The sequence below is a fragment of the Phascolarctos cinereus genome, unplaced genomic scaffold, assembly GCF_003287225.1.
Source record: "Phascolarctos cinereus isolate Bilbo 61053 unplaced genomic scaffold, phaCin_HiC Scaffold_2;HRSCAF=192, whole genome shotgun sequence".
NCBI lineage: Eukaryota > Metazoa > Chordata > Mammalia > Diprotodontia > Phascolarctidae > Phascolarctos > Phascolarctos cinereus.
In genome coordinates, this window is record NW_027555625.1 from 368,583,411 (window position 1) to 368,608,423 (window position 25,013).

Sequence of the window (25,013 nt, forward strand, 5' to 3'; positions counted from 1 at the left end):
CTGCACTTCAGCAGACAAGCGAAGTTTCCCTGCATTTGCCTCTTGCTGTGTATGGATGTTCCTGTGCGTGCGTGTGTGTGTGTATGTATTCATATACATAGCATGCTTTGTCTCTTCAGCATCTTTATGTCCCATATAAGTACGAGATGGAATCTTAGGAAATGAGTCAGTTCTATGGTCCATTAGCCCTTTTTTATACTTTGGGGACCCTTGTATTTTTAGAAACACCCCATTATAAAATGGGACCTATTTCTAGTGATATAATAGATTAAGTAAAGTGTCCTTATTAAAAGTATCTCTAGTTTGCTAAATGGAGAGAGCTTTTCATAAAGGGGACGTTTTGGTCGCCTTCTATTATACCTCAACATTCCCGGCACCCCTTCTCTCCGAACCTCTGCTACCTTTTAACCACCTTATTTTCATTCCAAGGATCTTTCAGGTATGCACAGGGACCACAGTCAAGTTTGTGATATCATTTATGATTTTTAAAATCTATTGATAACAAAATAAGCTTTCTGTTAAGACAGGAATGTTAGAACTAAATAACTTTCTCAACACAGTGTATGTTTAGAGTATGAGACACTTGAATGGAGTCTTGATCTTATCAGTGTGGGTCTTCCCTCCACCATTGTAGATCACAACCCGTCCATGTTCCATCCTGTACAACTGTTTGTCTTTCCATAAGTGCTCCATTAAGGACGTACCCAACTACTCTTGAACATTTTCTCTGAACTTTTTAATGTTTTGTGAGTACTAGTGTACTGCCCTTGGACCGTCCATCCGTGATCCATCCCTCTGACTGTGAGGCTAGCCTACCTCCTTTTTTTGTTCATACATGCCCCAACTATGGCTTTTATGCCACTTCTAGGGCACAAGTCATCATTAGTAACACTCTGTGGCTTGCTTATAGGATCATTTGAGGATTAGAATTTGAAAGTGACCTTCAGAATCATGTAGTCCAGTTCTAAAATTTACAAGCTTAACTGAGGGCCAAAGAAGAAAATTAACTTGTGCAGGGTCATACTTAGTAAGTGGCAGAGCCAGGAGTCAAACCCATACCTCCAACTTCAAATTTTCCATGTGTATTACCATGATTTATTTAAAGTACAATATTGACTTGGCTAAAGACCATCTGCTCAACACAGGGTAACATGGACCACTATATTTTCTTATCAAAACTGTAAATTGTGTTTTTTTAAAGTCATATCACATCTTAAACGTTTTCCTTTCTATCATATTTCATTCATGCTATACCATTAAGGACTTGGGGGTGGGAGGGGGACTCAGGGGGTTTATTTTTTGCTTGTTATTTTTGTAAACTGATGCCTGCTTTTGTGTTTGGAAATAAAATATACATATATTTTGATCTATGAAACTATTTTGGGGGTACTTTTTTTTCTCCAAAGTAGGCCTGCTACTTTAGAACCCAGAAATTCCCTTTGCTACTTGTACAGAAGAATAATTATAATTCCCATAGCACTTGGCAGTTTACAAATCCCTTTCCTCACAACAACCTTTGGATATAGGCATTTTTAATCCTCATATTACATATGGAGAAACTGAGTAAAATGGATAATGTAACATTACTCAGTCAGTGGAAGAGCTGAGACCCAAGGCCAGATTTTCTGATCCCTAAGCCTAATATTGCCTCTATTATATCATGCTGCTTCCCCAGAGTGGAGAGAAGATAGGAAGACAAAAATCTGAACATCAAAAAATTTGCCTTCCAAATTGAGAAATATGCAAATATGTAATTGTCCCATTTATTCAGGTTTTGTCATCTGGAAAAGGTCCCTGCCTCTTTTTCTTGTTGTTGTTGTTTTCCCCTCAAACCTTCTCCCTTGGAGTTCAAGAGTGGAATGCAATAAGGTAAGAGGAAAAGGATTCCCCTCCTCCTCCTTGCCCCCTATCATAAAATGGCAACTTTCAGGAGAAGTGTAGGTTGCGCAGCCAGCTTGGGCTTGCTGGAGAGCCTAAGTTGGGACTTCCTGGACCTTATAGTCCTCCTGCTTTTATGTTCTTACATGAGCACAGATCCACAGCTAGAGATCCTGAAAATGAATCATAGCCTCTGGAGTTCCTTTGTTGGTAATCCTAAGTGTGAGATTGCCCAAGTTCTAGAGGTTATAAGAGATTGAATTCCTGAGTTTAAGAACTAAGCACTGTAAAATAGAAATCTTGAAAATCAAAGGAGAGATTTATAAAATAGAAAGTCAAAACAAAACAATAAAACAACAACAACAACAAAACATTGATGTAATAAATAAAACAAGGACCTGGTTTTAGGAGGGGGAAAAAGCCAGTAAGAAAGATAAAATATTGTTTAATTTGATTTTTTTAAAGGAAAAAACTCAAAATTACTAGTATCAGAAAGTAAAAGAGTGAATACACAACCAACGAAAATAAAGTTAAAGCAATTATTAGGAGCTATTTTGCCCAACTATGTGCCAATAAAACTGACAATTAAATGACAATTAAATGAATATCTACAAAAATATAGGTTGCCCAGATTAACAGAAGAGGAAGTAGAAGACTTTAAAAAACTTGTCTTAGAAAAAGAAATTGAACAAGCCATAAATGAGCTTCCTAAGGAAATAATACCCAGGACTAGATGGATTCATTGAATGAATTCTACCAAACATTTAAAGAACAATTAATAACAATACTATATAAACTATTTGAAAAAAAAGTACAGAAGGAATCCCAGCAAATTCCTTCTATGAAAAATATGATTTTGATACCTAAACCAGGAAGTCCACCAACAGAAAAAAAAACACTATAGAACAATTTCCTTCATGAATATCAGTGCAAAAATTTTAAATAAAATGCAAGCAAGGAGATTGATTACAGCACTCTATCACAAAGATCATACACTATGACCAGGTGGGATTTATACCAGAAATGAAGGTCTAGTGGTTCAATATTAGGAAAATTAAAAGCATAACTGATCATTTCAATAATAAAAACAAGACAAATCATGATTATATCAATAAATGCAGAAAAAGCTTTTGACAAAATGCAACACCTATTCCTATTAAAAATACTAGAAAGCATAGTAATAAATGCAACTTTTCTTAAAATGGCAAGTAATATATAAAATCCAACACAAGCATTATGTGAATGGGATAAACTAGAAGGCTTTCCAGTAAGAACAGGAGTGAAGCAAAGATGTTCATTATCAACATTATAATTTAATATTGTACTAGAAATACTAGTTATATGTTAATAAGACAAGAAACAGAAATTGGAGGAGTAAGAATAGGCAACAGGAAAACAAAATTACCCCTTTCTGTAGATGATATGATGTTATACTTAGAGAACCCTAGAGAGTCAACTGAAAAACTGGTCAAAACAATTAACAACTCTAGCAAAGTTGCAGGATATAAAACAAACCCACATAAATCATTAGCATTTCTATTTATTACCAACAAAACCCAGCAGGAAGAGGAAGAAAGAGAAATTCCATTTAAAATAACTGAAAACAGTATAAAACTACTACTTGAAAGTCTACTTGCCAAGACACACACATATGAACACAATTACAAAATAATTTTCACTCAAAGACTGACCTAAACAATTGGAGAAATATTAATTGCTCATAGGCAGGCCAAGCCAATATAATAAAAAATGACAATTCTACCTGAACTTACTCATTCAATGTCATACCAATCAAACTATAAAGAATTATTTTATAGAGGCAGAAAAATAATATCAAAATTCATCTGAAGGGGAAAAAAAAGATCAAGAATATCAAGGGAATCAATTTTTTTTTTAAGAAAAGTAAAGGAGGCAGCCTAACAGTACCAGATCTCAGACTGTACTACAAAGCAGTATTCATCAAAGGAATATGGTTCTGGATAGGAAATAAAATGGTTAATCAAAGGAACGAATTGGGTACACAATTTATAGAAGTAAATAACCACCGTAACCGAGTGTTTGATAAACCTAAAGATCCAAGCTATTGGAAACACAAACTCACTATTCAACAAAAACTGATGTGAAAACTGTATAGCAGCCTGGAACAAAACTAGAAATAGATCAACTTCTCACATCATATACTTAGATAAGTTCAAAATGGGTACATGATTTAGACATAAAAGGTGATATCATAAGCAAATTAGGAGAACATGGAAAAAATAACCTGTGAGATCTATGGATAAGGGAAATTTCGTGACCAAACAAGAAATAGAAAGGATCATGGTGGGGGGATGGGGGTGGGGTTAAAATGGATAATTTAATTGCACTAAATTTAAAAGGTTTTGCAAAAACAAAGCCAATGCAGCCAAAATTAGAAAGAAAGCAGGAAACTGGGGCTGGGGAGTTTACAGCAAGATTTTCTGATAAAGATCTCACCTATCAAGTATATAGGGAACAGAGCCAAATTTATAAAAATAAGAGCCATTCCCCAGTTGATAAAACAGTCAAAAGATATGAACAGGCAGCTCTCAGAAGAAGAAATCAAAGCTATCAATAATCATATGAAAAATGCTCTAGATCATTAATAATTAGAGAAATGCAAATTAAAACAGCTGAGGTATCACCTCACACCTATGTTAAAATGATAGAAAAGAAAAATGACAAATATTCTGCAGGAGATGCAGAAAAATTGGGATACTAATACACTGTTGGAGCTATGAACTGGTCCAACCTTCTGGAGAACAATTTGGAACTATGCCCAAAAGATTATAAAACTGTGTACTTGACTTAGCAACACAGCTACTGGGTCTATACCCCAAAGAGATCAAAGAAAAAAAAGAAAAGATCTATGTGTACAAAAACATTTATAGCAGCTCTTTTTGTGGTGAAAAAGAATTGGAAATTGAGAGGATGCCCATCACAAATGGCTGAACAAGTTGTGGTACATGATTGTGATGAAATATTATTGTGTTATAAGAAATGATAAGGGGGATGGTTTTTAAAAAGCCTGGGAAGACTTATATGAACTGATGCAAAGTGAAGTGAGTAGAACTAGGAGAACATTGTACATAGTAATAGCAATATCATAATGATGATCAACTGTGAAAGACTTAGCTACTCTAATCAATACAATAATCCATGATAATACCAGAGGACTTATGATGAAAAATGGTATCAGTGTACAGAGAGAACTGATGAACTGTGAGTGCAGATTAAAGCATATTTTTTCACTTTATCTTTCTTTTCTTTTTTTTTGCAACGTGGAAATGTTTTACATATATATATATATACATATATATATATATATATATACATATATATATATATATATATACATACACACATACATAATGGGTATTGTATTTTTTTGGCTTCTCAATGAGTGGAGGAGGGGTGGAGGGAGGTAGAGAATTTGGAACTGAAAGTTAAAAAAAGAAAAGAAAGGAAGAGGATGGAGGGAAGGAAAAAAGGAAGGAAAGAAGGGGTAGGCACTAGCTCCCTAGAAAAAGAAGATTTCCTTATCAGCAGTTATCTGGGAGAAAAAAGAGGCTCCTCAACAGAGAGTCACCCTACACGTGAAGGATGAAAGCCATGCCAGGGGAAAAGAGAAGGACAGAGTGAGCTGGATACTACCAAATCTGCTATTGCCATTGCTATTGCTTAGATACTCAGCTTTGAGGCAAGTGGGAAATATCTTTTCAGAAGCACTCTGAAGTATATATACTTACGGTTGGAAAGGGAAACATCTAATCAGTCTCACAGGCTATTTAGGTGCCTTATATTGAGGGCATCACCCTTTCATTCCCCTCTCATCCTAGTGATTCTGAACTCCTAGCTGTCATCATATAAAGTTACTGTCTAACCCCACTTTCCTCCTCCTTCCCCATCTTGATCCAGCTGAACAAGTTGAACTCTACACTATGTTCTTCTCTTGAGTCTCAGCCCCCTTATCCTACTGTCAAGCTGGCCCTGCTAAGCATGAGCTTTGGATTACTCCCACCATCCGCACTATCTTTGTTTCTACTCATGCTGTTGAATGAAGTTAGAGAAAATCACAAAGCCGGGTTAATTGGGTCCACTATAATTTTATGTTACATAATTTCAACTGGGCCCTCACTGCATTAAGCCAATCCTTTCACACCTCCCTTATAAACTCACTATCTCACTCATTATGGTGGGCTTTTCCAAACCTTTCATCCCTCCTCAAACCTCCCATGGCTGTCTCTTTCCTCTCTCAGCTGAGAACCTTTACTCATATCTTACTGAAAAAAATTAAGCCTATTCTCCAAGAGCTCTTTTTCCCCTTCTCCTCATCTCACATCACCCCGATGCCTTCTGCCATTTTCTCTTCTTTCTCCCCTATCTCACTTAAAGAAGTAGCTCTTCTCCTTGCCAAGGCAAAACTCCTTATATGCACAAGTGATACCTACCATTCCATCCCATATTCTCCAGAAGACTGTCCTTTCTATCTTACCCACTCCTACTTATCTCCAATCTCTGTCTGCCTATTGGCTACTTCCCTACTACCTACAAACATGTTCCCGTCTCCTCAAGCACAAAAATCCCTCCGTTGAAGTGTCTATCCTTGCTAACTATCATTCCATACTCTTTCTCCTTTTTGTGGCTAAGTTCCTTGAAAAAGCTCTCTACAATAAATGCTTGCACTTCCTTTTCTCTCCCTCTCATCTTAACTCCTGACAGTCTGGCAAATGGCTTCATCATTTAACCAAAACTGTCTTCTCCAAGGAGGTTAGCCACAAAAGGAAAAAGAGAGATGGAATAAAAGCTAGTGGGATTAGATGGATCAAGTAAGGGGTTTTTGTGGATGGGGCAGACATGGACATTTCATAGTATGTTTCAGCTAACATGGGAGCTGGAATGGATCTTTTAACATACAAGTCCAGAGAATGTTAAGGATGCAAGAAACTATGCAGTTCAGTTATCTCATTTTACAAACAAAGAAACTGAGAAGGGCCAGAAAGGCCAAGTAAATTATCCAAAACAATACATTTTTTAATGGTGGAACTGGGTCTAAAACCCAGCTATCCTGGTTCTCAGCCCATTGCTATTTTAATTATTCAACTAAAGATTATAGAACCCACCTAAAAAACTTGGAAATTCTCCCAACTGTCCTAAATTTTTGTTTAAAACTGACATTTAAAGCAGGCAACTAATAATTTAAAACATATGAACAAAATTTCTATGCATGTATATATGTAAGGCAAGCACTTAGCACATTCTGAAAAAAGTAATTAGCTGATCCTCATCACCATAAAGAATGATTACCAAGCAACAATATTGTTCAGCCCCAACAATTCATGAAGTCTTGTCTACTAAGGCATGAAGAAGTTGAGGCCTGAATTAGTGCACTGGAGGAGAAAGTATCCACATTAATGCTTCCAAATGTTAATTTGAAAAGTCTTTTAAAGTACTGAAATCAGCAATATATTTTTCAGCCGGGTCTTTCCCAAGGAAAAATATAATCTGTGATCATTTTTAAGTTGGACATTTCAAGGGAATTTTCCTTTCATATCATTTAAAAATAGTTTGATGGCAGATATTACTAAGGCCACAATTCAAAATCATTTTAAAGACAAAACAGATGGAGCTCTGATGTCCTATCTCACTGAAAATCTTTATGTTAACACCTATTGGCATTCAGCAACATTTCTCTTTTCTCAATTACATTTCTCATTTTTAAATGTATCATTTTCAGTTGACTAAGAATGATGTTTCTATAAAAAAGTCAGAATGATCTTATACTGCGTGAAAAGAAGCATACCATGCAGAAGAAAGTGGAGAAAATCTTTCTAACTTCTACTCTGGTAAGACCATATCTTTTTTTTTTAATCTAATATTTTATTTTCCCCCAGTTACATGTAAAAACGATTTTTAACATTCATTTTTTTAAAAGAAATTAAGTTCCAAATTCTCTCCCTCCCCCCTCATTGAGAAGACAAGCAATTCAATATAGATTACACGTGTGCAGTCGTGCAAAATGTATTTCCATGTTAGGTAAGACCATATCTGACCAGAGTATTGTGTTCCATTCTGGCCACCCTGTTTTAAGAAAGACAATGACAAGCCAAAAACTTGTCTGGAAGTAGATGTGGGGACTGGAGATTAATTAGCTGATCCTGTTTAGGCCAAGCTCTGGAATTATTCTCCAATGCCACATCTGCACCGGTAGGCCCCTACCAGTGTACTTACCCCATGATTATCAACTGATATCAATTAGTCTTCCAGACTTAACTATCTTCCAGAAATGCATACTTACTAAGGTGATATAATTAGAACAGTTTAGCATAAAACATCCCTCCAAACCAAGGGCATATGTTCCCTCAAGTATATAAAGAGTCCAGGTATAAATGGGATCAAAAGTAGAGCATACGATATGGGGTAACTCACAGTATCTTGTTGCCCAAAGTCTTTTTTTTTTCCTTCTCCTTTGCAAGGAACTCAGCATTTCTAATTTGTCCTCAGGCCCCAATGCAAACACTACCGTCAGTCATTCCTGGTCTTAGGGGCACTGCTACGATGCCAATGAGAAGTTCAAATCCTTATACTCTGAAATTCACAAGGTCCTGAAGGAGAACCAAGACTTGTGCTACAAATGATTCCCTCTTGGGGCACGACTGGAAATGTGTTCTCTTCTAAGATGCCAGGCGCTCAAACGTTGTATTACAAACTGGCTTAATATTTTATAGAAATCCCACCAAGAATAATGGGATATGTACATTAACGTAATTCCTTTGTTTGATTGACTCAATAGAGGTATTCTCACCTGATAAATTTATCAGGGCTAGAGTGTGTTGTTGGTTACTTTAAGTGGGATGGAGGATCGACTGACTCAACCAATCCCAACCCATAGAGTTTGAAGAGAAAACTTAAGGGGAACATGATCTCTGCTTTCCAGTACCTGAAGAGCTATCATATAGAACAGGGATTAGATTCGTTCTGCTTGGCCCATTAGGGAAGAACTGAGAGCCATGGGTAAAAGTTACAGAGAGGCAGATTTGGAATTGAGGCAAAGAAAACCAATCAGTAGTTTAAAATATTAAAAAGTGGAAAGGGTTGCTTTGGAATGGAGTGAGTTCCCCCGTCTTGGACTTATGTGAGTATAGGCCGGATGACCCTTGTCCAAAATATTTTAGATGGGATTTCTGTTTGGGAAGTAGGTGAGACTAAATGGTCTCTGTATCATTTAGTCCATCTTAACCCTGGATTCTTTGATTCTCTGATCATTTCTAATTTTACAATATCAGTTGTCAGGCCTCTCTACCCTTTGTCATCTTATTTTCCAATGGAGAATTTGATTCAAATCACACAACTTTTATTTAAAATGCCTCTTTCAGGACCCAAGCCTGCCGCAAGTGGGAGGACTGCCTACACACTAACAGCAGACACAGTTTCTCACTCTTGACAGAAATCCCACTAATGTTCCTGGTCTGGTGATTAATGTAATTTTATGAGTGAGTTTTATTTCTCCATTCAGGAATCCTATGGTAATAATTATCATACCATCACTTTCCCATTCTGCTTCCAAAACCACTTGCGACACTTTAAATTGAAGAGATTAATCATCTCTCAATTGGGATCCCTCAAAGAGGACTTTTCAATTACTTGGCCTTGTCTGGCTCCCATGTGAATATATGCATAGTTACAGCTCACAGTATTCCTGAAGTAACCCCTGCTCCATCCTTCCCACTCCCACCTTCTCTAGCACAGGATTTTTCTCTCTTATATGTAAGGAATTAACTACCTGGATTCAATACTGTTTTCACGTGCTGGGCTCTTGCCTTGTTCTTCAACTTTGGTATAGATTCAGTTTCCCTGCTCAAGAAACAAAGATGGTCTTCAGGACAGCCCTTTCTGTTTGCTGACTTTTTAATGAGAAACCATCTCTGATGAAAGACACCAAGAGAAATTGTTGCAAAATTGTCCTCCAATGATGCCTTAACTTTGAGGATACTTGCTTTCTGGTTCATGGGTACATGTATATAATGCTGAGGAGGTGGGTAGGATGGTGAAAAGTATGTTGCATAGAATCCCTGAAAGTTAGAATCAGATATTAGGTCTGCTTCTCCATTCCTGGAAATTTCCTTGGATCATCTCTCTCTTTCTCCCTCCTTCCATCTCTCTCCCTCTTCTCTCCCTTTCTCCTTCCCTCTCTCCCCCTCTCTTCTTCTTCTCCATTCTCTACCCCTATCCTTCCCATGTGACTACGAACATTTTCACTTCTACCTAGTCCTCAAAAAGACTTGTCTAGTTTAGATCCTTCCCTTCAGCTCCATCTAGGTATCATCCCATTCCCTTCCTTCTTTTAACATTCAATGTTTAAAAATTGTTTCCCTGCAGTGTCTTCACTATTTCTCCTTAGCCTCTTAAAATCTGCCTTCTTCCAGCATCAGTGCTTGTTCTGAAAGTCATCTCTCAGAGGTCACCAATGACCTCCTAAATATTAAATTCAGTAGCCTTTTAAAAATTCTCCACTGTTTTCACCTGTTTGGGGTACAGTTCAAAGAAAAGTAAGTATTTATTTGAGATATTTTTATTATTATCAACAATTTTTATGGCCATGAATTACCTCAAAAGTCTGGTGTCCCTTCCTTTCCTCCTGCCACAACTCTAGGATGAATCCTTACACTGTTGACTATGCCACTGCTACTAGAAGGCTGTTTCATTTTATTTCCAATTAACATTTATTTTCTCTTAATCCCATCTTCCCCATAAAAAACACTTATAACAAATATGCATAATTAAGCATAACAAATTACTGCCTTGTCTAGTTCCAAAAATGCTTGTCTCATCCTGCATCTTGTATCCATTATCTCTGTCAGGAGATCTGCAGCATGCTTAATCATTGTTCCTCTGGAATCGTGGTTGGTCATTGCATTGATCAGAATTCTTAACTCTTTCTAAGTTGTTTGACTTTTCAGTGTAGTTATTATATAAATTGTTCTCCTGGTTCTACTCACTTTACTGTACTTCAGTTCATACAAGTCTCCCCAGGTTTCTTTAAAATCCATTTCATCATTTCTAATGGAACAGTAGTATTACAATACTTTCATGCACCATTATTTATTAGATCATTCCTCAACTGATGGGCCTTAGTTTTATTGAGAGTGTCCTAGATAAGGTCACACGGTGAATTAGTGGCTGACCCCTGACTGGAAACTTGGTAAGTGTTAATGGCTATCGGTTTCCCTCCACATGCTTCCTTTAAAATGGGACAAAAATCTTGTCTGGGAAAAAAAGTCACACGGGTTGGAATGGGTTTCAGCAGCCTCCCACCTGTGTTTTCCCTTCAAAACTGTTATTCTAGGCAATTGCCAGGAATGCACATGGAAAATAATATTAAACTATGCCTTCCTTTGGTACTTCATGGCTAATCCCTGCATGGTGCCACAGACTCTCCAGCAAAAGGTCTGCATGCATGCATCCATCCTGTTCCTCCATGCCTCTTGTTCCTCTCAGCCTTTGACTGCATTAAATTGGGGGCAGGTCTCTGAGGATTCCCTCCTGACCCTCAGCCTGGGTCGAATCAGTTTTTCAGAGACCAGAAAATTTAATTTGGAGCCATTACTCTGTTCCGGATATTGTGCATAATTTGGGGATTACTCCAAGCAGGGGGAAAAGAATGGACCTTCGGATTTTCATGGGTTTGAAAAGAAAAACATTCTTTTCTGGGTTAACAAGTATTTTGTTGACCAAGTTCAGGAGGAGGTGGAGTCTGGAGCTGATCAGCAAGAAGGGAATCAGTACATCTAATGAGAATTGACCTCTACAGTTTAAGGGACGTTGGTGCCTTCGTGGCTCAAAAGACATAGACTGCATTTAATTTAAAAAAAAAATACCCTTATAATCACATACGTGCTAGGAGGCAAACTTGAGAAGGTATAAAAAGAAAACCAAATCTGTGATTACCAGTGCCTTTCCGAAAAGCTAAATGTTCATGCATTTCAAAACCCTTGTTATAACCTGGACTAGGAGGAGATAAAGAAACACAGGGATTTCTGAGTAATACATAACCATTGAAAATTTAATGGAAAAAAAGAAAACATTCAAAATGAGCATTTACCTTTAATAAAAGAATGTATATGTCCCTTCTGGAAGTGGCTTTGTAGTCATTTGGGGCTCTTAGAAATGGGCCCCAATGGAAACATTAGGGACAAGTCATTTTGGCCCTTAGACCTCAAGGAAGTTAATTTGGGTGACTGGCCTTAGGCAAGCCACTTTCCTTCCCTGGTAGAAGATTGTATAGAGGTTTAATCCTGTATATATCATCCTCAAAATAAGTCAAATCATGACAAGTGACAAAACTTAGCATGAGGCCTAATTTACATCACAGATAAATTCCCAGGTAAACACCAGTGCCCTGCTCCCCAGCACCAGCCGTGTCTATGGGGCAGAGAAAACTAGTTACACCCACCTTCTGCAAGAACGTTCTTTCCAGGCAGTCTTGAGTTCTAAATCCTATTACCTTCAGCCCATTTTCCTACCAAAAAAAAAAATGTTTTCCTCGATAAGTTGATATGAATAGAACAAGGTATTCAGACTTCCCTATGAGTGGGTTAAAAGTAAAGAAAACCTATCTGGGAATTTAGGTAGTTACAGTCCTAGAGAGCCACTGCTGCCTCTAAGCTTCAGAATACACTGACACTTTTAAGAGTTTTGAGGCATCCTTCCGCACTCCCAGGAATTTGGGAGAGAGTCTACAATGGAGCTGTAGAGATGGAGTTGTGTTTTCAGATACCTGAGGTGATCTTATTGTATGAGTTCTAAGACTAGGAATTACGTGCAGGAGGTTGGCTTCAGTGGTCCAGATTCTGCAAAACAGAACCAAGATCTCATGCTGATGCTACCTGTTGAAATTGACCCTTGAAGAACAGAGGGAAGACTCCAAAAGGCATTACTCTCCCCAACTCTTCTTCCCTGTGCTTGTTTGCTAACAGATGTTTCCACATTATTTTTCTTTCTCTTTCTTTAAGCTATTTTCTGGTGCTTTTTTTTTATTTCACATAAAAATATATGATTGATTATGAATGCTTTGTACTACATGTCTGTATGTTTATTCCCTGCTAGGGAGTGCAAGTGGATGACACCCCAATGTCTAGTTGGAAAGGCAGAATTTGACCAGGTTAGAGATTGGAATCTCTGTTCAAAGCATTAGGGTTATTGAAGGCTCCATGGAGATGATCTTATAACAATGACTCTTTAAAAATAGTAACCTTTATTTATTTGTTCTAGAAAAGAGCAGAGACCTATGTGGATGAGAGCAAATTTTCTACTGGGCAAAAGTCAAATGAGCCATTGTTTGTAGGCAGACCTTTTTGTTTAGTCATTTTTTTCAGTCATATCCAACCTTTCATGACCCCATTTGGGGTTTTCTTGGCAAAGATGCTGGAGTGGTTTGCCATTTCCTTCTCCAGCTCATTTTACAGATGAGGAAACTGAGGTAAACAGGGTTAAGTGACTTGCCCAGGGTCACACAGCTAGTACCCGAGGCTGGCTTTAAACTCAGGAAGATTAGTCTTCCTGACTCCAGGCGGAGCGCTCTATCTACTGCGCCATCTAGTTGCTCTAGTAGATAAACCAAGAGGTACAAAAAAGCCTAATGTCACTGAATTAGACAGGGTGGAGTAGAAGTGTTAACCAAAGAGAAGATCACGACCCCTGGCCAACCTAGCAGAGTCGAAAGATTGGCTCTTGGAGGAATCAGTTCCTATCCAAATTTAATGGCAAGAGGGAGGAAAAAAAGAGAGTCAGCTAATTAAATATTCTACCACACTTGCTGGTCACATTTTCATAACCGTATGCTTAATATTTTAGAGGGGAAAAAAAAGCCCTACTATCCAAGTTTTCTTGAGGAATTGTTATTTCAATCACATACAACATCAGAATTCTATGGTACACAGTTTGAGTATTATTAGCTTAGGTGATTCCTATGTTCTCTTCCTCAGAATGTTAGAACATTCTAAAGTTTTATATAACTCTAAATTTCATAGGGTTTAACCTGTCTACACCTGGAAGAAAACTTAGAGATTGTCTATTTCAACATCTCCTCCCAAAAGCCCTATCTTACACATAAATAAACTGAAAGGTTAATTGGCTTTTTCCAGGTCACACGAGAATATGAAACTAGATTTTCAAATTAAAAATCAGAATCTTTCCACTATAGCCATCCCTTTTCAAAAATGGATGGGTTTTATATTACATCAATTTCCAGACATAAACCTGGCCCCACCCAATGATCTTTCCCTTGTAACAAAAATTTAAAAAGAAGAATGGCTGAGCAAGTTGTGGTATATGAATGTAACGGAATACTATTGTGCTATAAGAAATGATTAACAGGCTGACTTCAGAAAAACCTAAAAAGACTTGTATGGTCTGATGCTGAGTGAAATGAGCAGAACCAAGAGGACGTTGTACACAATAACAGCCACGTAGTGCGATGACTAATATTGATAAACTTAACCCTTCCCAGCAATACAAGGATCTAAGACATCTCCAGAGGCCTCGTGATGGAAAATGCTATCCACATCCAAAGAAAGAACTATGAAAGTTGAATTGCTATTTTTTTTCCTCTTCTGTTGAGTTTTGTTTCCTCTTTCTGATGGTTCCTCCTATCGGTTTTAATTTTTACTTACACCACTAATGTGAAGATATGTTTAATAGCAATGTAAATGTATAGCCTACATCAAATTGTGTGCTGTCTTGGGGAGGGTGGTGGGAAGGAAGGGGGAGGAAAATTTTAAACTCAAAAGCATATGGAGGTGATTATTGATAAATCAAAATAAATTAATAAAATTTAAAAAAAAAACAAAAAAAATTAAAAAGAAAAAGAAATGGCAAGAACTCAGCAAACCCAACCAAAACATTGACCATATCTGAATAGATAGATAGATAGATAGATAGATAGATAGATAGATAGATAGATAGATAGATACAGTGTTCCACACTATTTCCCTTTCTTTGTAATAGAACAGGTATTTCCCTAGAACCAAGTTTGGTCATAATAAATATTCATCCAGTTTCATTTTATTATACTTTTATAGCATGGTAGTCATTCCTTTTATTTTTCAGGGAGTTCATTACTTAGGTCATGTTTCCTACCTTCTGTTCTAAGTTATTTATTCTCCTCCCAACTTTTTTCCCAAAAGTTCTCATTTTGTTTTTTTATCCTTTCCTTCATTTTTTTCCCAACCACTCTTGAAGTCTTTGTGGCCAATCCATTCTTTTTGTTCTGACGTTTTACAGTGGTGGAATCACTGTCTTTTTCTGGATTTACCTCTTGAAGTTCTCTTAACTCAGGGTATTTCTTTATTGTAGTCAGAGGTTTTTTGTTTGTTTTGTTTTTGTTTTTCTGTTTACTTATATCTCCAGCCTCGGTTTCTGGTTTGGGACTTTATGCCTAGGCCAGGTTATGCCCCTTCTTGCATTCTTGGGTGGTGTGGCCTAGTTTCCTCTTATCCCTTCTTCAATCTAGATGCTACTGCTGCTGCCCTGTCAGTTGTGGATGGTAAGACTGGTCGCTGGTTCCTCTCTCTGTCCTCCTTCCAGAGCTAGAACCAGACGCTGCTTTTGCCTTTATCTCCTGGTGGCCCAGCCCAGGTGTTATCCATTGACTCTGTCTCCTACTTATCAAGTCACCAGGTAGGAGTTGTCTTTGTCCTCCACTTATAGCCATGACAAATACCAACCAGATATTAAGGATCACATTAGTTTTGGGCCTCCCATGTGCACGCACACATGCACAATGGCCCAAGTACCCCCTTTTCTATCTCCTTATTCACTTACTTACTAGGAGCTAACTTTGTCTTTTGCTGTTGCTCCAACAGTCCAAGGACAACATCTTGCTTGCTTCAGCCCCCATTTACTGGAGATTGTTCTGGCTTCAGGCCCCTAGTATGTCTTGACCAGGTAGCAATAGGCTTTTTGCCATCCTTTTGTGTCTGGATAAAGAAGCTTACTTTTGATCATTGCTTTTTTATAGTCCATGTTTGCTGGGGTATTTCTTACAGAAGCAAAGCTCAACTATAATCCTTTATGCTGCTATCTTTACAAAAAGTCCCATTTCTCCTTTTTTTAAAAACTTCATAATCTTCCTTGAGATCTAGATTTTTAATTCTTCCAAATGAATTTTGTTACTGTTTTCTCTAGCATTTTAAAGTAATCCCTTGGCTACTTTATTTTTATTTTATTGGTAAATTAATCTAGATAGTATCATTTTTATTATATTTACATGGCCCAATCATAAGCAGTGACATTCCTTATAATTATTGAGTTCATTCTTTATTTCTTTTTTTAAACTTTTTTTTTTTAGGCAATTGGGGTTAAGTGACTTGCCCAGGGTCACACAGCTAGTAAGTAGCAAGTGTTTGGTCTGAGGCCAGATCTGAACTCAGGTCCTCCTGACTTCAGGGCTGGTGCTCTATCCACCACACCATCTAGCTGCCCCTCATTCTTTATTTCTTCAAAGACTATTTTGGAGTCATATTTATATAAGTTTTAAGTATATCTGGATACACTGAGCCCTAGATATTTTATATGTTTTATATAAATTCTGAAGGGCATTTCCATTACTATCATTTTTTCCTGGGTTTTGTTACTACTTTATGAAAGTGCTGATGACTTTTGTGGATATATTTTATGTACTACTACTTTACAGACACTACTAATGGCTAATAATAATAATAATAATAATAACTAACACTTGTATATAGTGATTTCTATGTTATGTATTTACACAGCGTTTGAAAGATACTTTACATATGTTATCTTACTTTATTGTCTATTCGTTGTCTCAATTCATTTGCTGTGGTTTTCTAAGTAAACGCTCATGTTTTCTGCAGATGAGGATAATTTTACCTCATCTGGGCATGATAAAAGACAAAAATGATAGAGACTTAATATAAACAGAAAGATTAAGAAGACATGGCAAGAATACATGCAAAAAAAAAAACTACACAGGAAAGATCTTAACATCGCTGATAACTAGGATGGTGTGGTTACTGAGCTAGAGCCTGATATCCTGGAGAATAAGGTCAGGTGGACCTTAGGAAGCACTGCTAACAATACAGCTAATGGAAGTGATATAATTCCAGCTGAACTATTTAAAATCCTAAAAGATTATGCTGTCAAAGTGCTGTACTAAATATGCCAGCAAATTTGGAAAACTCAGATTTAGAAAAGGTCAGTTTATGTCCCAACTGAAGAAGGGCGGTTCCAAGGGATGTTCAAATTACTGAACATTTGCACTCATTTCACATGCCAGCAAGGTTATGCTTAAGATTCTGCAGCTAGGTTTCAGTATTGTGTGAACAAAGAATTACCAGAAGAACAGAATGATTTTCAAAGTGGCAGAGGAAGTTGGATTATGGGGAAAAAAATCAAGGGAGTTTTAGAAAAGCATCTATTTCTGCTTCATTGACTATAATAAAGCCTTTGACTGCATGGATCACAACAAAATGTGGCAAGTCCTCAAAGAGATCATCTTACTTGTCGCGTGAGGAACCTGTATGCAGGCCAAGAAGCAACACTTAGAACTGATCATGGAACAACTGATTGGTTTAAGATTGGAAAAGGAGTATGACAAGGCTGTATATTGTCACCTTATCTATTTAACTTATATGCAGAGTACATCATGCAAAATCAGATGAACCAAAAGCCAGAATGAGGCTGCCAGAAGACATATCAACAATCTCAGATATGCAGATGATACCACTCTGAATGTAGGAAATGAAGAGAAATTAAGATGAGGGTGAAAGAGGAGAGTGTAAAAGCTGGCTTGAAGCTTAACATCACAAAAATGAAGATCTTGGCAACTGGTCTCATCACTTAATGGCAAAAAGAGGGAGAAGAAATGGAAGCAGTGTCAGATTTTATATTTTGGGTTCAAAGATCACTGCAGATGGTGACTGCAGCCATGAAATTAAAAGATGCTCGCTCCTTTGAAGAAAAGCTATGGCAAATTTGGGAAGCGTACTTAAAAGCAGAGACATCACCTTGCCAACAAAGGTCTATATAGCTATGGTTTTCCCAGTAGCAACGTATGGCTGTGAGAGTAAGACTATAAGTAAAGCTGAGCACCACAGAACCAACACTTTTGACGTGTGGTGCTGGAGAAGCCTTTTTAGAGTCCCTTGGAAAGCAAGGAGATCAAACCAGTCAATATTTAAAGAAAATCATTCAAGCAATTCACTGGAAGGTCAAATACTGAGGCTGAAACTTAAATACCTTGGCCACATAATGAGAAGAAAGGATTCACTGGAAAAGACCCTGATGTTGGGAAAGATTGAAGGCAAAAGTAAAAGGGGATGGCAGAGGGCGAGGTGGATAGATAGTGTCATGGAAATAATGAACATAAAGTTGGACAAACTTTGAGAGATAGTGGTCCATGCAGTTACAATTGAATAAACTGAGCAATTTCCCGATGTTTATGCCTTTAGTCTCTTCTTATCCCCTTGCTGTCATTAACACTTCTAGTATAGCCCCAGTCCCCAAATTCATTAGTGTTCAGATTCTCTCCTCATTGGTGGAGATGAATACCCTGCCATTCCTGAGAGGCAGAGTTGGTGAGAGTGAGAAAGCTCTAGCAGTCTTCAGGACTTTCCAGGCTTCAAGCTGCTTTAGGTACTGCTGGCTTCCAACTTCAAGAGGGGAAATGGAAGAGGCCAACCCCACTTCAGATCGCTGAAGGAAAAGATTCTGGGAAGAAGCCAACATAAGAGGAATCGGCAGGCCATCAAGTCCTTGTCCTCAGCATATTACACTTGAGACTTTGGGGAACTCATTCCCCTTGAGTGAGATTTAGGACTTTCTCTCTTGGTTAAGCTCAATACCTCACTCCCAATGGGAAAGCTCCTTCATTCTGTATAGTCTGGTATGTATTCTCCTATGTATACCTCCTCTAATTTCTGTTTTGCTACCTATTTGGGAAACTGGGTCTTTTTGGCTAAATGCTATATGTGTTCATTGTGGAACTGACATTTGGTGGGAAAGGGGTTAAACAATGGATACGGAGCTTGGGGTCATCCTTCCCACAAATAACAGCACAGTGATCAGAACTTAGCTTGAACCCGATCATATTCCCTAGACTAATACTTTTTAAAGGAGCAGACAGATATAATTCTAACCTGGTATTCCCTTTCTCTGAGGAAAGCAGAAAAGCCTCTAGACCCAACTTCCTGTTTTCCCTCCTACCTGGAATTAGTTTCCTTTGGAGAAGAATGGGGGGAGAAGAGGACTAGAAATGTCTAGTTAGCCTCCCTTTAAGCCAGACAATGATGCCCCCATGATACATGTGGGAGACAGACTCCAAAACATGTGGGACCTCACTACAAATGTAGGGCAATTGTATACTATAACAATGTCAAATACAGGGGAGCGGGGAAATCTTTGCTTTATTCTTATGTTTATTGGAAAAGCTTCTGGTTATCATCCCTTTGAAAATAATACTACCTTTTTGTTTTGTAGGTACATATTTTAATCATATTAAAAATGTTTCTTTCCAGGCCTATCTTCTATAAGATTTTCAGCACAAATGTGTTGTATTTTCTGTGTCTATTGATAAAATCAATCAGGCAGTAAGGATTTATCAAACACCTACTATATGTCAGGCACTACATTAGATGATGGGGCTACAAAGACAAAACTTAAATACTCCTTGCTGTGGTGACAGATGGAAGAGGTGGAAGAGAGCTATATTTTCTTTCCCTCTCTTGCCATGAATATTTTAGAATGAGACTATTTCAGTGTAAACAAGGAGGCATGTCTAACCCTTTTGGGTGTGCCATCTACACCAATCCCTATGCAACATCAACTTAAAGACAAACGCAGTCTTCCCTGTCTTGGATCCCTGAGGTCTATAACAGGCTAGCAGATTAGGAAATGAAAATTAGTAAATATTTTTTAAGCACCTACTATGAGCTAGGTACTGTGTTTGGCACTCTAGGGATACAAAGAAGGGCATAAGAAACCCCTTGCCCTTAAGAATCACTTAGTTTAGGGGCAGCTAGGTGCCACAGTGGATAGAGCACCAGCCCTGAGTCAGGAGGACCTGAGTTCAAATCTGACCTCAGACCAAACACTTGACACTTATTTGCTGTGTGACCCTGGGCAAGTCACTTAACCCCAATTGCCTAAAAACAAATAAACAAATAAATAAATAAAATAATTGCTTCATTTAATTGGGGAGACCACCTAAAAAGAAACTAAAAAGTAGGGGGGGAGAAGAAGGAAAAGGTTACCCAGCACAAGGACATGATGGGGCTGGAGACGAAGCATGATGATGCAGGTGAAAGTTTCTGAGTAGATTTCATCTTGCAGAATGATGAGTTTCTAGAGATGATGAAGTCCAGGAAAGCTGTTGCTTTTGGTTTTTTGTTTCTGTTGTTGTTTTCGAAGAGGACCAATGACATCATGGGATGGTGTCTTGACTTGTGTGTGAATTGGATTAAAGTGAGGCAGAGTTACACAAAGTTGTCAGCTTCTCTCTCTCTTCTAGAGGCGTCAAAGTCCAGGGGTAAGACAAAAGTCAAGATGGCTAGTGATGGCCTGGGATGCATTAGATGACCTTAGCTCCTTCTATGTCTGACCAAGCTCTAAGCACTCCACACCACCTACTTTAGTTGCCTTCATGGTTGTTGAAATAAATTGTTCGCATCTACCCATTCTACTAGGGGACATCTTTACATGCTTGGGGTAGACACCCTCCCCCCAACTCACTGAAGTGAGACCCCTCAGTTACCTTCAACTTGGTTTGGCCCACCTGCCAAAACTGTTTTACCAGGATGTAGCCATACTATAGTTTCTTAGAGCCACAGGTGAGAGTTGAGTGCCAGGTGGACACCAAAAGTGGATGGGGGGGCAGCCCTGAAAAGGGCACAAAAAGTCCTCACACCAAAAGTGCTAGTTTCTCCCTGAACACCCCATACACTCCTCCAGGAAAGCAAGATAATGGGAAAAGGATCTATTGCTACAATCATTTTACTAGAATTTTTTTTAATGCATCAATATTCATTAGTAATATTACTTTTTTTCTTTATCTCTCTAACTTAGGTATTAGGAGTTTGGTGAAATGTTTTCTTAACTAATTTTTGAGAACAATTTGTATTGCATAGGTATTAATTGTTTTTTATACATGATACAATTTTCACATATTTGTCTGCTCTGTTGGGATTTTTTTTTTCTTTCATAATTAATTGATGACTTGTTCAGGTTCATTTTCTGAGACTGGGCTATTTACAATTTCTATTTCGTGCTTTGCTAATTTAGGCATTTTACATTTTTCTACATAATCACCTACTTTCCTTAAATCCTAAGTTTTGCTAGTGTTTTTCTGTGTGTAGCAGGTTCTGATCATTCTTTTTACTTTTTTCTCCATTTTTTTTGATTTCATCTTGTTTGTATTTTTGCTTGTGTTCCCTGTATTAATTACTAATTTGTCAATAAAGGATTTTTTTAATAAAAGATGCACTTAGCATTTCTGCATTTTTACATTTATTTATAATTTTTCAATTTTGTGTGGTCTATTTTTTTGTTTCTCTTTCTGTTGGACTTATCCAGCTCTGAGCAATATTATAGTGTCCAAATTATTATAATTCTATCTATATCTTTTTGCAATTCAATTAACTTTTCCTTTATGAAGTTAGATGTTATGTCATTTGTCCAAGGATGACATTGGTTTTCTATCCTATCATGATCATTCCCCACCCCTGGTACCAGGTTAATCTGTCTCTGATCCTGTGTCTCCATGTCACTCTGGACACATACTACCTTTGAGGACTCATATATCCCCTCTCCTTGGGTGGGATGCATTTCTGGAAAGTATAACTCTTTCTCAAAGAAGGTGGTCTCCTAATGTGCACATTCATCCCAGACAAAATCCAGTTAAGATAAAAAAGAAAAAAACCCAAAACAAAACTCTCTTACAATAGGGTCTATAACTACCTCCTTTCCTCTACTTCCCCTCAAGCACAGGAATGTTTTTTAATAACCCTTTTTTGAGTGAGACCTACCTTCTACTCCTTCCTAGCATTGCTTTTTACCCTATTCTCTCATGGCCCCCACGCTTATTTAGAGACTAAACAAATTCCTCCCCATTCTCTGCTCACCTCTGGACTGTATAGGGCCACATCTCCAACTCCTTTCTGTCTCTTACCTTCCATCTCCTCACTTATTCAACTCTTATAAAATTCACTTGTGGCAAAAATGGTATTTATTCTATGCAGAGTTAAATCAGCTCTGTCCTTCCCTTCTCCTAATTCCTTAAATTCCCCATTAAATCTGTAGCTTCTTAGGTTCTTTTGATCCTTTGATGATCTTTTTTTTTTTATCATTTGTTTCAGTTCTTTTTTTTTTAATGGCTGACAAACTTGAGGTAATTTATTTTTTCCTGACTTTTTTCTTATGTTTCTCTTGCATGGCATGTTTCCAAGTAAAATACTCTGCTTATCTGTTTTGTTTTTTGTTATGGTTATTGTTTTTTTTGGGGGGGGTTGTTTTTGTTTTCTTTTTAAAGAATGTCTCAATGCCTCTCTTTTGTTGAAGGCCTAGCTTCACTTGTGAATAGGCCGAGATTTGAAGGAGACATTATTTAATGTTGTAGCTTGAGATTCTTTGCTTTTTCAAATACCATATTCATTTCTTCTATTTCTCCTGACTATTCATTTTATATGATTTGAATTATAATTTCTCACTAATTGAGAATTTTTTTTCAATAATTTTTCAATAATTGAAAGTCTTTTCCCTGCCTGACTGCAAATTTTGTTGCTTATTATTGAAATTATAAAATTTAATCACTGCGGGGGTTGGAGTTTGAAATGTAGGGATTTTCTTTGGTAGTAATCTGTGAATTTTACTGAGTAGCACTTTATTTCCTATATTCAAAAGTTTTGGGCAGTTATCTTGTATTATTTCCTACAATATGGTATTCATAGTTACTTATTTATCACATTCTTTTAGGAGATGTATCATCCTTAAATTATCTCTGTGCATCCTGTCTTCAAAGTCAGTTCCTTTGGCTTATATAGAATTCATGTGTTCTTTTAAAGTTACTCCCCTTTGCTTCTTTTCTGTCAAATTTTCTTCCACTTCTTTATTTTTGTGTTCCAAATATGTAATTCACTTTCAGAGGGTCTTCTCTTCAGGTAGATTTCCATCATTCTATTTTTTCTACTGTTGTTTGTCTTTAATTCTGTATTGAGAGTTCTGAGTTCCAACTTAATTCCATTTACAAATTCTTTTTTTTTTAAATTTTACTTCTCTTTTGAAACTTTCTGGAGTTTCTTATTGTTCCAAAATCTCTCAGGAGTGTACAAAATTCATTTTTAATTGTGAATTTTCATTAATTTCCATTTAGTATGATAGTTGTTCATTGTGTTCTGGCCTCTGAATTTTTACTTGCTTTTCCTTTTGTATTTATAAGACTCTCAGCCTCTTACCTTTCCTGTTATTATAAAAGGCAACACCATCCTCCCAGGCCCTCAAGGGTACAACCTAGATGTCATCCTGGACTCCTTATAACCTCTCACTCCCTATATCCAACCTGCTGCTAAGGCCTGTCAATTTCACCTTTAGAACATCTCTCAAATACACTACCTTCTCTCTTCTGACACTGCCACCACTCTAGTGCAGGCACTTGGACTCTTGCCTGGACTCCTGCAATAGCCTACTGGTCGGTCTGCCTGCCTCAAGTCTCTCCCTACTCCAATCTATCCTTCATTCAGCTACCAAAATCATTTTCCAAAAGCACAGGTCTGATCATGTTCCCCCCCTATTTCCTCCAAGATCAAACACAAAATGTTCTGTTTGGCATTCAAAGCCTTTCATAATTCAGCCCTCCTACCTTTCCAGTCTTCTTACACCTTACTCATCAACACATACTCTTTGATCCAATGACACTGACCTCCTGACTGTTCCTTTCCCACCCCCCACTTTCTGATGAGGCAATAGGGGTTAAGTGACTTGCCCAGGGTCACACAGCTAGTAAGTGTCAAGTGTCTGAGACTGGATTTGAACTCAGGTCCTCCTGACTCCAAGGCCTGAGCTCTATCTACTGCACCACCTAACTGCCCCTCTCCTGACTGTTCCTTAAGCAAAATACTCCATCCCTCTGCATTTTTTCTGGCTGTCCCCCTTACCTGAAATGCACTCCCCCTTCTCCACTCAGCCCTACCGGATTCCCTAAAATCCCATCTTTTACTGTAAATCTTTTCCAATCTTTCTTAATTCTTGTGCCTTCCCTCTATTAATTATTATCTAGTTATCCTTTATGTATGTTTACATGTTATCTCTCCTATTAGATTATGAGTTCTTTGAGGGTAAGTACTGTCTTTTCCCTTTTTTTCTGTGCCCAATACTTAATATAGTGCCTGGCAAATAAGTAGGTACTTAATAAATGTTTATTGATTGACTTATTGACTAACCTTTTTTTCATCTCTGGAAAATTAGTTGGTATAAATTGCCTGTAGTTTTGTTCATATAAGAAGTAAAGACTGAGGCAGAATTTGGATCTCATGGCTGGAAATTCCGAAACTTCAGTCCACTTCCAACAATGAAAAAACTGCCCAGATTCTGATAGATGCATATTGCTAAGGAGGACTTGCCCCGGTTCTGCTGTAGCCTTCCCGGATTACGGAGGATTGTAACATAATCCCTTTCAGTGAATAACCATAGCAGATGTTATCAGGGTCAGGCTAGATTGCCTGTGGACTTCTTGTTAGAGCTCCCTCAGTGGAAGTCCAGTTTATAAATTGTCCTAATAGGCCACTTGAAATAAGGCAGTTAACATTACCCTTAAAGGATGGATTATTCCCATCTGTTACACATTTCAGTGCTGTTAAATATTTCATGCTTTCCACTGTATAAACAAATAAAAGCAGAACTAATCTTTTTTTTTTTTGAGGGTCCCTGACTGACATTTTTGGTGATTAAGCTACCTACTCTCTTCTTCCATAACTCCCTAGATGAGTATTTCTATAGGAGAATGGGAAAAATAATAAACTTGCACCCATTTTTAGTGGGTGTCTGGTTGTGATGTTAATAGAAATTGAACAAAGAATGACAGATACCAAGTACCAGTGAATGGGTGG

At 37.6% G+C, this 25,013-nt stretch overlaps 1 long non-coding RNA gene across 1 annotated transcript in view; it reads right to left on the reverse strand.

Annotated features, from left to right (window-relative positions):
* Positions 1-25,013, reverse strand: part of LOC110220892 (uncharacterized) — an 84,689-nt gene that overhangs the window by 15,901 nt on the left and 43,775 nt on the right. The window lies entirely within an intron of this gene.